The 16,309-nt window shown below is 37.0% G+C and overlaps 1 protein-coding gene across 3 annotated transcripts in view; it reads left to right on the top strand.

Annotated features, from left to right (window-relative positions):
- The window catches only part of LOC126374064 (dual 3',5'-cyclic-AMP and -GMP phosphodiesterase 11), a 277,630-nt gene that overhangs the window by 78,389 nt on the left and 182,932 nt on the right, over positions 1 to 16,309 (top strand). The window lies entirely within an intron of this gene.

The raw sequence follows: 16,309 nt of genomic DNA, 5'->3' as shown, positions 1-16,309 counted from the left end.
TTTGTCAAAAAAGTTAATGTGACATGGTTACAAAGTGTATACAATACATATTAGTACTCGTGACCGTACCCACTCCTCGCTGGCTATGTTTTAGTCCCATGTAATAGGGGACGAGCCCAAATAAAATTAATAAAAATAAAATAAATTAATGGCGTCAAATCCTAGGAAGTTAGAACACAATAAAAAGTTGCAGACAAATGCGTGACGCCGTCGGGGTCGTCGTACGACCGGAGTCTGGGGAAGGCTTTTATTACCCACGTCGTAACACAGATGTAATGTGAAAAGATGATTCAAATGACAATGGGCACTTTTGTATGAAACTTGGTCCAAGAACCTCCACTGATGAGACTTATATGTAATGAAAGCTTATGCTTTCCCTATGATTCTGGCAAAGTTCTATCAGATTCTGTCCCGGGGTTCTTTTTTTACGGCCATGTTTGTCCTGGCTAAAAATGTGATAAAATACAGTGGGAGCTAAAATCGACTCAAGATTTGTTGCTGGATAACTAAGTCTACATAAATAATTATGTATCATATTGTATATCATTTTAAAGAGGATCTTTTCCAAAATCCGAAACATAAAAAAAAACAAAAAAAAATCTTTTTGTAAGCGAATTATAGTCAATTTATATCTTTAGCGCCATTGTTTCTCGGTAGCTAAGTTCAAGTTTCATGCCTTTTACCCCTTCCAAAAGTATCTTACCGATTTTTTTTATATTGCTTCCGGAATTTGATCTGAGTAATAATAACAAGAAAAATAAATAAACACCTCTCCGATAGAGACCGGCTAAGCTATTGCCTATTGCAAGAAATCGTCATCATTAGCAAGTCATTACGGTATTGCATATAAGCTTATCAGCAACTTGGAACTTGGTCCAAGAACCTCCACTGGTGAGACTTGCATGTAATGATAGCTTATACTTGTCCTATGATTCTGGCAAAGTTCTATCAAACTCTGTCCTAGGGTTTTTTTACGGCCATGTTTGTCCTGAGTGTACAGTAGTGGACTGCAAAATCACCTCAGGATTTGTTGTCGAAAAACTATTTAACTAAGTCTATATACATAATTATATATCATAATGTATATCAATTTTAAAGGGGAAGGTTATCAGAATCAGAAACATAAATAAAAAAAAATGCATTAAGTATGTAAACGACTTTTAGCCAACTCACGTCCGTAGTACCATTTTTCTCAGCAGCTACGTACGAGTTTCGCGCCTTCCAACCTTTCCAAAGAAGCCCAATCATTTTTTCCTTCTTCTGATATTGCATTCTTAACCTGACAAGTGACAACAAAGAAAAAAAAATAAGAAGAAATAAAATAGATACCATTCCGATAGAGGCCGCGTAAGCTATGGACCTATTGCAAGATAACGTACTCAAAGGCTAGTCATTATAATCCAACACACTAACATGATTAGAATGCGGGAGGACGCAAATGTAGTATGTTTTCTTTCACCACAATCTTGTTTTATTAATCCAGGCTTATATCTTGTCTTATAAACAATGCCGAATGGTACAACAAACGTATCATAAACGTAAGGTTGCCTGGTAGTAATTGCTACCTTGGCAATAAAGCCGCCTTTTGCACCAGTTATTGCCTGAACTTGTTTAATAAATGTGTTTCTTTTGTATACAATAGAGTCATTGTATTGCATCTTGATTAGAATGACTTATTTCTTGTTTCTCTCGTACTAAGCTGTATACTGTTAGTGTTAAAGAGACACATATTTCGTCTCTTTCGCATAAGGCGATGTACTACATTTCCGTCCCGCCGCATTCTAATCATGTTACGTCTGTTGGATTATAATGACTAGCCTTTGAGTACGTTATCTTGCAATAGGTCCATAGCTTACGCGGCCTCTATCGGAATGGTATCTATTGTATTTCTTCTTATTTTTTTTTCTTTGTTGTCACTTGTCAGGTTAAGAATGCAATATCAGAAGAAGTAAAAAATGATTGGGCTTCTTTGGAAAGGTTGGAAGGCGCGAAACTCGTACGTAGCTGCTGAGAAAAATGGTGCTACGGACGTGAGTTGGCTAAAAGTCGTTTACATACTTAATGCATTTTTTTTTATTTATGTTTCTGATTCTGATAACCTTCCCCTTTAAAATTGATATACATTATGATATATAATTATGTATATAGACTTAGTTAAATAGTTTTTCGACAACAAATCCTGAGGTGATTTTGCAGTCCACTACTGTACACTCAGGACAAACATGGCCGTAAAAAAACCCTAGGACAGAGTTTGATAGAACTTTGCCAGAATCATAGGACAAGTATAAGCTATCATTACATGCAAGTCTCACCAGTGGAGGTTCTTGGACCAAGTTCCAAGTTGCTGATAAGCTTATATGCAATACCGTAATGACTTGCTAATGATGACGATTTCTTGCAATAGGCAATAGCTTAGCCGGTCTCTATCGGAGAGGTGTTTATTTATTTTTCTTGTTATTATCACTCAGATCAAATTCCGGAAGCAATATAAAAAAAATCGGTAAGATACTTTTGGAAGGGGTAAAAGGCATGAAACTTGAACTTAGCTACCGAGAAACAATGGCGCTAAAGATATAAATTGACTATAATTCGCTTACAAAAAGATTTTTTTTTGTTTTTTTTTTATGTTTCGGATTTTGGAAAAGATCCTCTTTAAAATGATATACAATATGATACATAATTATTTATGTAGACTTAGTTATCCAGCAACAAATCTTGAGTGGATTTTAGCTCCCACTGTATTTTATCACATTTTTAGCCAGGACAAACATGGCCGTAAAAAAAGAACCCCGGGACAGAATCTGATAGAACTTTGCCAGATTCATAGAGAAAGCATAAGCTTTCATTACATATAAGTCTCATCAGTGGAGGTTCTTGGACCAGATTCGCCCATTCTCCTTTAATATTATGACACAAGCTGCATAAACCTAGTCCACGCGGGTAAAGCTAAGTAATACAAGTTTGGCAAATCCGTTCGCCACTGAATATATTATTTGCTACGATTGAATCTTTCAAAATGTATATTATTATGCTACTGATATAATAAAACGATGAATTTAAAGGAGCGCGGTGGCGCAGCGGTAAACGCGCTCGGTCTGCGATTGTTAAAGTTAAGCAACTTTCGCAAAGGCCGGTCATAGGATGGGTGACCACAAAAAAAAAGTTTTCATATCGAGCTCCTCCGTGCTTCGGAAGGCACGTTAAGCCGTTGGTCCCGGCTGCATTAGCAGTCGTTAATAACCATCAATCCGCACTAGGCCCGCGTGATGGTTTAAGGTCCGATCTCCCTATCCATCCATAAGGCTCGTGCCCCAGCAGTGAGGATGTTAATGGGCTTAATGATAATGAATTTAAATGAGTTGCAAATTATTGTACAAAATATTTGTTATGTTCCTTATGAGAGATCGGTCGTACGCAACGTTCAACTGTATGACTAAGTTATGTACTCTATTCTGGCACCACACTCTCGTCTCCTCTACTCTCATCTTGATTTTAACGAAAAATATAATTTAATATCCCAAATACATTGTGGTGCTTAAGCCTGGGTTTAGACCACACAAATATTTCCATTTCTGTCTACCATACGTTTTATTATGGACTTTCCATTTTCTACATCATTTTCATATTTAATCATTTACATAATTCCAGACAAGGCTTTCTGTAAGCCTTTGTGTAAATCATTTGATTATTTCCCATACGTTTTTATATTGTCGCCTATTTCTTACCGGGGTAAGCAGAGACTATGGATTTCCATTAGCTTCGATCCTGAAATACTTCTCTTGCTTCCTCCACATTCATCAATTGTTTCACACACGCACGCCGCCGGTTCATAGTAGATCATACTAAAGTTTCTAAAGACATCTCCAATTTGTTCAATGTACGTCCTAGGTCTTCCTCTACCAACCCTACCAACAACCTATAACCTATTGAGTATTCTATTCATTTATGCTATATACGTAGTTGTTTGTAAATGTGACGTGTTTCCATTCCAGCGTGCCTCGGCACGCTGTGTATGACGTAAATGAGAATTAGGGGCTTCTGTAATTTACTCCGAATAATCAGTTGTAAAGAGTGAGGCCCCACGATTTGTTGTGTTGTGGGTGCGTTGTGATGCCTAGCGTCTGAGCGGTGATGCTTTTACCACACCCCGGACACTCCATTCAAAAATCTCCTTCTTATCGTGTCCCGCCTAATGCATAAGTGCGAGCGACACTCAGTCCGCGCGCTCTGCCCCGTACTCGTCAGCGGCATATCGCCATTTAAGACTAAAAAGTAAGACCCAGAGGGAGTGAGGTCTTCGCCTGCTACGATTTTTTCTATTACCTACGTTTTTTGGAGACTTTGAGTCACTCTTCTGTAAAGTTGCAAAAATGTCGCTTTAAACAAACAGCATTTCAAACGTCGGTAAAAATGACTACTATATAGGGTGTTAGTGACATCGTAACGAAAACTTTGAGGGATGATTCTGTATGAGTATGGAAATAATTAAAACACACCAAAATTTTCATGATTTTCCGACAGGAAATTCTACTTGATATCAACTCAGAATCAAGGACTGATTCACCCCCCTCAGTATTCGTTACAGTGTCACTAGCACTCATACGTACTTGTATAGCTACCTGTACGTACTTTTACGGGGTGTAAGTGACATCGTAACGAATACTAGGCGAAATATTATGCTATTGATGCTTTGCAAATTCGTGACATTAGTAAGTTGAAATAATAGTGTTACGACAATGCAGCGATCTGCAAAGATCGTGTAGCGTGACTCTTAGGGCTCATTAATTTTATCCCACGCACCTCCCTTGAAAGCTAACAAACATTATCGCTATCACTTCAGCCTCACTTATTGAATACACTAGTGGGTATATGTATCCTCCAACACAAGTCAGGCCATATAACTCCGAAACGTATATCTCGTGAATGTGGGTTTCCTCACGATGTTTTTAATAATAATTTATGAACCAAACATGAATTCTAAAATCGAATCCGCGTTGGATTCGATTGTCATTTGGATTGTATTGTTCTTAAATTATAATTTAGTTTTCCCCAGTCGCTTTATCGCCATCAGTGCGACTAAAGTACGTGGATATGACATCTATTCAATTACACGCTTCTGGTCATGCGAATCACGCGTAAAGAATTGGACACACCGCCACTAATGGATTTGAGGGTTAAGTTGCGTAACGGCGATAAGCTGATAACAGATAACGGTAGAGTTGGAGGAGAACGGCGAACATACCGTGATCATAATAAGGAGAATTAACACACAATAATATGTGTGTATGAAGATTTTGTTGAAAGTGGTGCCTTACTTAGTGTTGAGTTTGTAAGTTTTCACTACACTATATAGTACTTATTTTCAACAGAAGTGTATGAGTGTTAGATGTGTGAAGCGAAGTACTCCATTAAATATATTTCGATTGAATGATGCAGTAACAAACGCCGTTGCCGAACTCAGCAAGGATCACTATATATCACCCAAACAGGTATGAATTTATCTACCTTACGTATCAAATTTATCGATACCCAACAGCCCTTTCATCACTAAATAAATACAGTACTAACGTGGGTGGATTCCATTCCATTCATCGTATTAGACCGTTCGGGAAGGACATTAACCTTTTTATGGCTGAGAATCTGGAAATGAAATACTGCGCACAATTTACGATGTCATCATGTCGGTTATAGACCGCGAGCTAAGCTAAGTCATTGTAATCTTAGCTCGCATAAAATTATTCAAATATAAAACATGCCATAATAAGCCTATTAATTAATAAAAGACGTATATTGATTAAGTAAATTGGAGACGTCCTTACAAAAAGTTTATTACGCAGCACGATCTATTCTGAACCGGCGTGCGTGTATGAAACGATTGATGAATGTGGAGGAAGCAAAATAAGTGTTAGGATCGAAGCAAATGGAATTCCATAGTCCTGCTTACCCCGGTGGGTAATACGCATGAGTTTATGCATGTATGTATCTTAAGCACCAAACGATATTTAATGTTTTAAGACGTTTATGCAGGCTGTTAATGACATTGGAACGAAAACCTTGTGATGAATCAGACCATGATTCTGAGTTGATATCAAGTGGAATTTTCCGTCGCAAAAGTATGGAACTGAAAATAATTGAAAAAACACTAAAATTTTCATTATTTTTCCGACAAGAAATTCCATTTGATATAAACTCAGAATCAAGGTCTGAATCACACCCCTCATTCGTTGTTTTCGTTACGTTGTCACTAACACTCTGTATACCTTAGTGCAAATTCCATCTCAAACGAAGTATATTAGCCATTCAAATGAGGGTATTTTCGTCTTCTTAATGCGTCTAACGTAATGTAGCTGAAGCCGTACAGATAACACAACCAATATAGACAGTATTACAGTGTGAATAGAGTCATTTATGAATTTGAACCGATGTGACATTCTAATTTTCGGCAACGAAATAAGATTTCATGTATTATTTTTGTGCTCTATGGTAAAGGTCCTGTATGATATGCAGCTAATACTTTCAATTTTCTTTTGTATATAACTTTTTGGTATTGAATTTTACTATTGGCATAAGTGCTTATATATTTATTGTGTTATTGATAAAATGTTCTAATAATGGTTTAAATTACAACATTTAGCTTAGAGCTATGCTTAGGGAAACCTGCAATGTAATGGTTAACAATATGTTCATTACGGTTTGACAAAAGCTGTTCAACTCAAAATTTCCTTAATAAATATCCTCGATACAAAATATAATAAAAAAAATGTTACCATCCTCCGCCTAAAACAAACTGCTACATACGTCATACCTACACTGAAATTGACACACACATATATATAATATATATATAGTCTTCATTTTAGTAATTAGTAATACAAAAAAGGCTGCAATTACGAAATTAAAAAAAAGAAAGAAACGCGTATTTTAAAGGGATACCACAATAATAAATATAAAACAAAAGACAGAATAAAATAACACATTCTTACAATCAAAACACGCAAAAACAACCTACACAAGAGAGTACAAATAGACAGTAAACATTAAGACAAATTGTAATAAAAAAATGTATAAATTTACAATCTCTTTGGTGTTAAAATCGATCTTTCCTTTTTGTGGGTATTTGATAGCTATCGAACCGGCAGCAAACACTTTCAGCCAGGTCTGCATGACAATCGCGCCGCGCGAAATATATCGAGCGTTTGGACCGATAAACGATACGAATGCTATCTACGTAGATGGGCGTCAAACGGCTATTGGTCGAAGCGCTCAACATAATTCGCGCCGGTTGTCACGCAGACCCGTCTGTTTGATGTAACCCTAGCTTGAACGATTGCTTGAAACTTTTGTCTTGTCTTCTGCATCCATCATAATCGGGCACGTGGGCACGTGTTTACTGAGAATCGCGAACAATGTTTTACTCTTGAGTTTATTTCTTTTCTTGTCATACAAAACAGCCATTCTTTTGTACGCGTTTCGTGGTAATAGGTATTAGCTTCATGCACAGACTGGAGTGTCATCTTAGAATGTACTACGGTGCATTTTATATTTTCGTATCACATTTATTTTCTATAAGCTACTTCAACACTGTTATTGACACTGAGTTCGTTGATCTTTGTCAGAGCTGTCCGGAACGCGTTTTCACTGTCGAACTATTTGAATGACGTCTGTCAGCGCCGTCGAAAATAGCATAGCAAATATGGTACGGAAAGATACAAATGGTGAGGGACTAAATAGAGGTAGTTTATATTTTTGTCCATCAGCATGATTCAGTCTACAAGTTAGCCTACTTACAAATATACTGGTGCTGATTCCAGTACACACCATCAAATTTTATTTTTAGTTATACCTGTCATTTTCTTATCAACCGAAAAGGAAAGGGACGGGTAATCGACAAGTATAAAATTTATTGAACACACGTCAATTTTAGTCAGAAATCTAAAACAACCCTCTAAAAATTTACAATGGCTAATAAGTCGACCGAATTAAGCTGACAGAACACGTCAAATGGGTTGCATACCAGCGTGACCCCTATATAATTCGCCCGGGTTATTCATTCATTCACTCATTCATTTTAAAATTAACAGCTGTCATTCGTCCTTCCTATCATACGTCCCTTTCCTTTTCGGCGGATAAGAAAATGACAGGTATAACTTAGAATAAAATTAAATGGCGTCCACAGGCATTGCCAACATTATTCTTGCACGAAGAACAAGAAGTTAGTAGTCATCAACCTTATACATGTTCCAACCTTTTAAAAATACATTGTCTAAAAAAATGGTTTGGATAGTTCTAAGCATAGGTGAACTTGCTGACTCAAGCATGTAGAGACGAAGACAACAATTTCATGCTGTTGATTATCTAGGGCATGTTGGAAGAACTATATATTCTGAAACGATTTGAATGCAAAGATTTAGTTACCTCAATTGCAATTACTCCTTTGAAACTGCGACTCAGCTCAAATTTATAATAACCGACGTCGTTAAATGAAATTTTCCCGAAAAAGACCCCAAATTATCCCTTAAACATCAATTTCCACGTAGATCCCATTACCCTATAACCATTTCCCAAATGGCTATAATTTTACGACAACCCAGTAATCCTGTGAGCTCAAATGAGGCGTAATCGCCTTGTTGTCACTGGAAGTCTGAAGATATTTACTACGAAATTACATGTTTTCGTAAATAAACTGATATTCTACAGTTGTTATCGTAACCTAACGGCCTCCGTGGTCCAGTGGTTTGAGCGTTGGGCTCACGATCCGGAGGTTTCGGGTTCAAATCCCGGTGGAGATATATCACAAAAATCACTTTGTGATCCCTAGTTTGGTTAGGACATTACAGGCTGATCACCTGATTGCCCGAAAGTAAGATGATCCGTGCTTTGGAAGGCAAGTTAAGCTGTTGGTCCCGGTTACTACTTATACTATCAGGGTTGATGAGGTCTGTCATTGACCTCATAACCCACACGAGAGAAGAAGTGTCTGTGAAAGTGTTGAGTAGCAGGTTACGTCACAATACTTTCCTTTACAGTTAACCAGGTGACAGCAAAAAGGAAACCGAATTTGTAATTGCTACCATATATAAGCTTCTCATGCTACCATGCGCCCATCGCGCAATATTATGGTGTAATTTAAATTCACATCATAGTTACGAGTAGGCGTAAAGTGTTGACCATCGGCTGTTTAATTAAAACTGGAACTATCAAATAGTTTCTCACGACGCGATACGATTTATGCGATATCGCATCGATATGGAATCATCTGCGAATCGAATTGCATGTATGTGCTCATAGCGCGACACGATCTGTGCAACGGTCGTTCGACATCGAGCAGATATGGCAAGATCGTACGATTGCATTAAGGGCACATTCGAGATCTTCAATATATTTTCTTTAGTCGCATTTTTGTGCGATATCGCCCATCGATGCAATTCTGTATCGAATCGCTTTGTAAGGAAGATCGCTAAGAAAACAGTAATGAACTCTACAGTAATTTACATTTCAATGCGTCTCGGAATTGGGTCCCGAGGTTCATTGACAGATTTACTTACTTGTAATGAACATTGTAAATCCATTGTTATTGCTTACTTTGTACTAAATGAAACTTTACTGTAAATCTCAAAGTAGGTCAACGAATTGCATGACCTTTGGATTAACTTGGTAAATCTTCAGCAAAAGCAATTTGGCTAATCCTAGATATTCTAAATATCATCTGTTGCATATTGTTATTTATAGATGAAATGGAGAGAAAGTGGCGAGTTCAAATAAATAAGCGGCCAGGAACAGGACAACAATTATAATCTGGAAAGTTCCTCGCTTAGTAGGTAGGTAGGTAGGTTGGTAGGTGTAGGGAGTTATAAGCTGAAACAGATGGTTGATGATTTACTTGATTTTGATTTGATTTGAGATAACAATACTAAAATAAACTTCAGCAAAAGAAGAGTTTATGTTATTGTCAGTGAACAAGAAATATTTAAAAACAAAAAGAGATATATTTCAGTAAACCTTGCTTGGTGAAAATAGAGCGCTTAATACTATCTAAAGTCGCACAATAGTTTTATAATCTTCACTTTTATATTATGGCCCTGCAATCTCTACTACTTTTTGAAACTTTGCTATTCTAGTCAATTTAAACTTAGTTAAATCTTCGAACTTTGATGGCTACAACTTTTTCACAAAAATTTTTAACAAAAAAAAAACCGACTTCAAACGCAAAACTAAAAAGCAATAAATAAATTTACTTCGCACAAAGTAATAAGTACGTATTTTCAATTAGTTAATTATTTTATAAATCTGAAGCCGGTGCCAAGGAAATGCTACAACGAAGTACCGATTCATATATTTTTCAATACTGATTGTTTTGTAATTTTTTGTTTGACATTGTTTTGTAATTGCTTTGATATAGGTATTAAACAATATTGTGTGTACATAGTAATTTGATATTGTAGTAGGGTTGTTGTAGCATTTACTTGGCACCGACTTCAGAATTATAAATTAATTAACTAATTGAAAATACGTACTTATTACTTTGTGCGAAGTAAATTTATTTATTGCTTTTTAGTTTTGCGTTTGAAGTCGGTTTTTTTTTTGTTAAAAATTTTATTTTATTTTACGATTTTAAGTGATGGTTAGACCGAGCAAGGATGCAGACAGACAGATTTTCTGATTTATATTCATATATAGTAATATAATATATTATTAGTAGTGATCACAATTATTATTGATGAACATGTTTACACACACACACTCACACACGCGCTAACGCACACGAGCACACGCGCACGTACACACGCACACACACAGATACACGCACACACACAGACACACTCACACACACACACACACACACACACACACACACACACACACACACACACACGCCCGCGCGCGCACACACACGCACACACACACACACACATGTGTATGTGTACATACACACATGTGGTTGTCAGTGGAAGCTGCTATCATACACACTCACGCATACATATAGATACAGTAGATTTCGCGTGGTTCGCTCGCTGCTAAAGCAGCTCGCGTGTCCTGTTTATTCGAAATTGTCCCTCTTTGTATGGCGGCCATCTTGTTTTTCCGCCATTTTGTTTTATTTCACCGGCGACAGAATTTGACCAAGATTTAAATGGGTGTCGTGGAAACAAACAAAATCCAGGTGCAATAGGTTTGCCAGACCGTAGGATGTCTCCCTGATTGGGAGCAGTTTTCAAAGATGACGTTCCGATCACACCCCTATACATCATTTTTACCCCCAAGACATTTTCTGAAAAAACAAAATTTTGTATGGCGGCCATCTTGTTTTTTCGCCATTTTGTATTTTTTTCACCGGCCATTAAATTCGACCAAGATTTAAATAGGTTTCGTGAAAGAAAAATTGGTTCAGGTGTGATAGTTTCGCCAGGCCGTAGGGTGTCACCCTGATGCGGAGCAGTTTTCGAAAATCGGGAAGTACTTCCATACTTAACATGACGATCCGATCACAACCCCGATATATATTTTATATCCCGAGACATTTTCTGAAAAAACAAAATTGTGTATGGCGGCCATCTTGTTTTTCCGCCATTTTGTTTTTTTTTACGCGCTATGGAATTTGACCAAGATTTAAATAAGTGCTCTGAAAGAAATATTGGTTCACGTGCGATAGTTTTGCCAGGCCGTAGAGTATCTCTCTGATGCGGAGCAGTTTTTGGTGACCAGAAAGTATTTCCGTACTCTACATGACGTTTTGAGTAAGCGCCCCATACATTATTTTTACCCAAACGGGCTTCTTCCAAAATCGACAAAATTTTGTATGGCGGCCATCTTTTTTTTCCGCCATTTTGTTTTTTTGCACCGGCGATTGAATTTGATCAAGATTTAAATACGTTTCGTGAAAGAAAAATTGCTCCAGGTTGTATAGTTTTGCCAGGCCATAGGGTATCTCCCTGATGCTGACCAGTTTTCGAAGGTCGGGAAGTTTTCCCGAAGCCTAAAGATCGATCCGATCAATATGACTTTACAAACGCACTAGTCGCTCCTACGATTTTTGAAAATTCCCCTCGATTTCTCTGGTCTTCCATCATCAGATCCTGACTTCCTTGACATGGGACCCCCTTGGGTATATCTCCTTTCAAACAAAAAAAGAATTATCAAAATCGGTTCATATACGACGAAGATATGCCCGAACAAACATAAAAAAAAAAAAAAAAAAAAAAAAAAAAAAAAAAAATATACGGTCGAATTGAGAACCTCCTCCTTTTTTGAAGTCGGTAAAAATATAAAAGAAAATCTTTACAAAAGTTTACGTTTGAATGGAAGTGGCAATAAGAACTTTATTCAGGTCTATAAGAATTCACATTCTCACGAAAACTTTCTGCTATTGGTTTCTTTATCGTCAATCTTTTGAGAATTCTTTCGTCTTTGTTCTTTGTAAGAGCAAGAAATTTCTGCTTTACGTTGCGTAGGAATTAAAATACATTTCTCTTATGGCCATAACTCAACGAGTCGCCATGGTAACGTCGTCAAAAAAAAATTTGAAATTACTTCGTTTGGCGACTGTCGCCGGTAATGTGTCGGTGATACGTATATTTATTTTGTTTAATTCTGAATTTTATTTCTTCGCTAGGCAACTGCTTGGAATGAGATAGATAGTAGAGTAATTACTGTGTTTTAGTAAGGCCTCTGGGATTAACTGCCTACTCCGGAGGGAATAAATGTGATTTAAATGCTCACTCTCTGCTTAGTAAAGTTACGACCTTTTCCTAATTCGGTACGAGAAATAATTCAGTTTTTATAGAGTTTATTTTTACGATATTGGGTTTTTCAACTGCCTGCTCAGTAAGTTACTTGCGAGGCCAATGACCGACCTCTTCAACTCTTCGGTTACTTCGGCTAACATGGCCCATGTAACGACTGCACACTTGTGACATTGATTGGCAGATTAAAATGACAAGGAGACAATTTATCTACCCATATCTTTTACTTCCGGACATCGCCGCATGACACGGGTAAAAGTTTCGCAGATTATTTCCACGTGGTGGAAAATGTGATCTATACGGGACCCTACAAATCTTATAAAGGGCTCAGAATATATCGTTTTTTATAACATATCTTATTCTGGCCATATTGCGTCTTCGTACCACGTGCCAATAAAGGAAGTAGCTGACAGTTTTTGTTGAGGAAGAAATAACTTTTATATTGCCGCTTCCACGCGTAACCGCCTTATAAATATCTTACTTAGTAAATAGGCTACTTGCCAACCTAGTCAAATGAGATACTTTTTACGAAACGTCAAAACGAAATTTCTCTTTGGAGTTAGGAAATACTGTCTTGTGACGTCATCAATAAAAGCGGTCAAACGTCGTATTCATTGTTATTTAATTCATAAATAAATTTCGAAAGTAAGTTGAAAAGTAACATGAGATTGATTTTTGATCATCTTAGACTGTCTTCTATTTCTATATTAGCATTTTATAATTTATCTTTCACCCAGTCTAATACCCTATTCAGAAAATATATTTTCTTTGTCTATATTATTTTGTCGTCTTAGTAACGTAGCTATGGTCGCCTGAAAAAATCGCTTTAAGCGATAAGGCGCCAATTGTCTGGTACTTAGATAAGTAAGTCGTACTTATCTATAAACTTATTTGCGTGCAATGGCTAAAGTGTTATTGTATTTCATAGTACTTAGATATTGATGAAAAATATACTTACTGATACGCGAACTAAAAATTCAAATGTTATTGGAAAAAACGAAATTTTATGAAAATAAACCAAATGTAATATGGAATTTGTTTCATGTTCATACATGAGGAGACTATATCGACTTGACATGCGTCAATAACGAACGTGAACGATTAAGTAACTGAGTAAATATACCGTACGCACTACATTATTATTTAAATAAATAAATAATCATTAAAATATCCTAGGACATTGCAATCTTATCGGCAATCTAGACAAATTACAAGGCCATGTTACTTAACTTGGGGCACTATATTCTCGTCTCCGATAAGCCCGTTTTGTACTCTGGGTCCGTGTTTTGCTTGTGAGAGTAATAGGTCTAAATCTCTTCAAACCTCGTAAGTAGAGCCAACTCACGTATTATGCATAAGGCAGGAATGGCGATAAACTGGACACTTACCCTTAATATTGTTTTGCATTTGGTAAAAAAACAGAATTGTACAATTTCATTTTCTTTTATGTGAATACCACTCACTGATTAATCACGAAATCTCAGAAACTATAACACCTACAAACTTGAAATTTGGCAGGTAGAGTCCTTATAGAGTGTAGACATCCACTAAGAACGAATTTTACGAAACTCCAACCCTAAGAGGGTAAAATGGGCGTTGGAAGTTTGTATGAAAGTTCTATGTTTTGTAACTCCAAGCGTACGAAGTCGCGGGCGGCCGCTAGTAACATAATATAATGTTTTATACCTATAGCACACCCCAACACTTCATACAAAACACCTCGTTTTATACAGACACTACACATTGACGTTATCGTAGACGCACACGCAACAACGAAAACAACAACGAAAACTTATCGCACACGCTGGTGGGAAGCGGAGATTCGCCGTTCTATTCTATGCCTATAGGCAAATATTTACTTCTCTTTGTTGAGCACGTCAATTTTTTAAAACTGAGGCATGAGGGCAATGTAATGGAGCAGTTAGATAGGCAGTCTTTGTTATACTATGAAGTAACTGTTACTACCTAAATGGTTACCTATAAATTGTGATGTGAGTCTGTTAAAAGTATACCTTATATACCGTTAGACAAATAGATGACATAGTTCATCGTTAATCTCGCAATATAAAGTTAACTTCTTTAAAGCGTTACATTTCGGAATTTTAATGCAAGTTAAAGATAAACGGTAACAATCGATATAATTATAACATAAGCTCACGACTGTATTGAGGTAGTTAGAGGAATGTCCATCGCAAGATGAACTAAGTACTCACACCTCACCGAGCTGTCTATTAGACCAACGCGATAGGTGGTGTGGCCTATCGCCGGCAATCGGTATAATTATGTCTTATATTGTATGTTGAAGAATTTATATTTTATTTGCCATGTACCTAGTTAAGTCACTTTTTTAACTATATTCTTTTATTATGGTGTAATAACGTATATTGTATTGTATTGAAGCTACTTTCTCTACGATGATAATATTACCGAGTATTACCTATTACACTCGCGAGACGTGACACTTGATCGTAGTTTGAAGACCATTTATTCTTATCCGTAGACGACCTAGCAGCTCAGTCGGATAAATGCGGTTTGCGGGTGTGGTAGATCTTCTATTTCCATTTACATAAGTACCTAGGTAAGTATCATTGATAATCAAAACACATAATAACGGGTTCTTACCGCGTTTAGAGCAGGGATATGAGACTCGCGATATTTCGACACTGTTGCAAGCGCCATGATCACGGGATGACTGATGAGATTGGAGTGGAGTCGGTAGATCCATAATTTTCTACGGGCAGATATATCTGTCTACTCTCTTTCTTTGCCGCTTGTTTGTGTATTTGATGTCGGAATGTTCGGAACCATTTTAATCTAATTTGTACTTCATTTCATATTTCTGTTGATTAGTTAGAACGCGGCCACTCAAAATACCTTTCGGTAGTGGGCAAGATATTTTAAGGACACATCGTCTTTTTGTATAATAGCGGAATATTGCATTGAGACAAACCTGCAAGGTTTAGCAATGCGATTCAATTGTATCATTATGTAAAATGTTTTCAACAATAAATAAAAAAAAATATATGGAGCTTGATTAGAGAGTAAGACAGAAAGCTATGTATAACGATTAGTGCGAATGGGAAAAATCTGATAATGAAGCCATTAAGCAGGTTATATTCATTATAAATATTTATGATGCGGGTGTAAGGGGTAGAGTTAGAAGAGGAAGACCTGCGCGTACATACTGGGATTACATCCAGGATGTTTTAAAGATAGGCCAGATCTAGAGTACTCTACACCGGCGAGCATGCACTAAGTTTTTGATGACTGTAGAGGAAGCGAAGGTGGTGTGTCAGGATCGTACTAAGTGGAATTCCGTGGTCTCTACCAACCCCAACGGGATACTTATAGGCGTAATCTTATGAATACAAGCATCGTGCACACCTGTGGATGGTGTGGTGGACGATGTAGTCTAAGCTTTTCTTGATGGACCTCGTGGAACGAGTTGAAAAAGGAATTAAATAGGGACATAACTTGCACTCAACTCTCGCAGAATGGATCTTTGTTCTAGTTCCGTTTAATCTCCCGTCGTTTCACTTCCGGAATGGGAAGTGCCTCACTTAATAAAT

The sequence above is a fragment of the Pectinophora gossypiella genome, chromosome 16, assembly GCF_024362695.1.
Source record: "Pectinophora gossypiella chromosome 16, ilPecGoss1.1, whole genome shotgun sequence".
Taxonomy (NCBI): Eukaryota; Metazoa; Arthropoda; class Insecta; order Lepidoptera; family Gelechiidae; genus Pectinophora; species Pectinophora gossypiella.
This window is presented reverse-complemented; position numbering and strand designations above follow the sequence as displayed.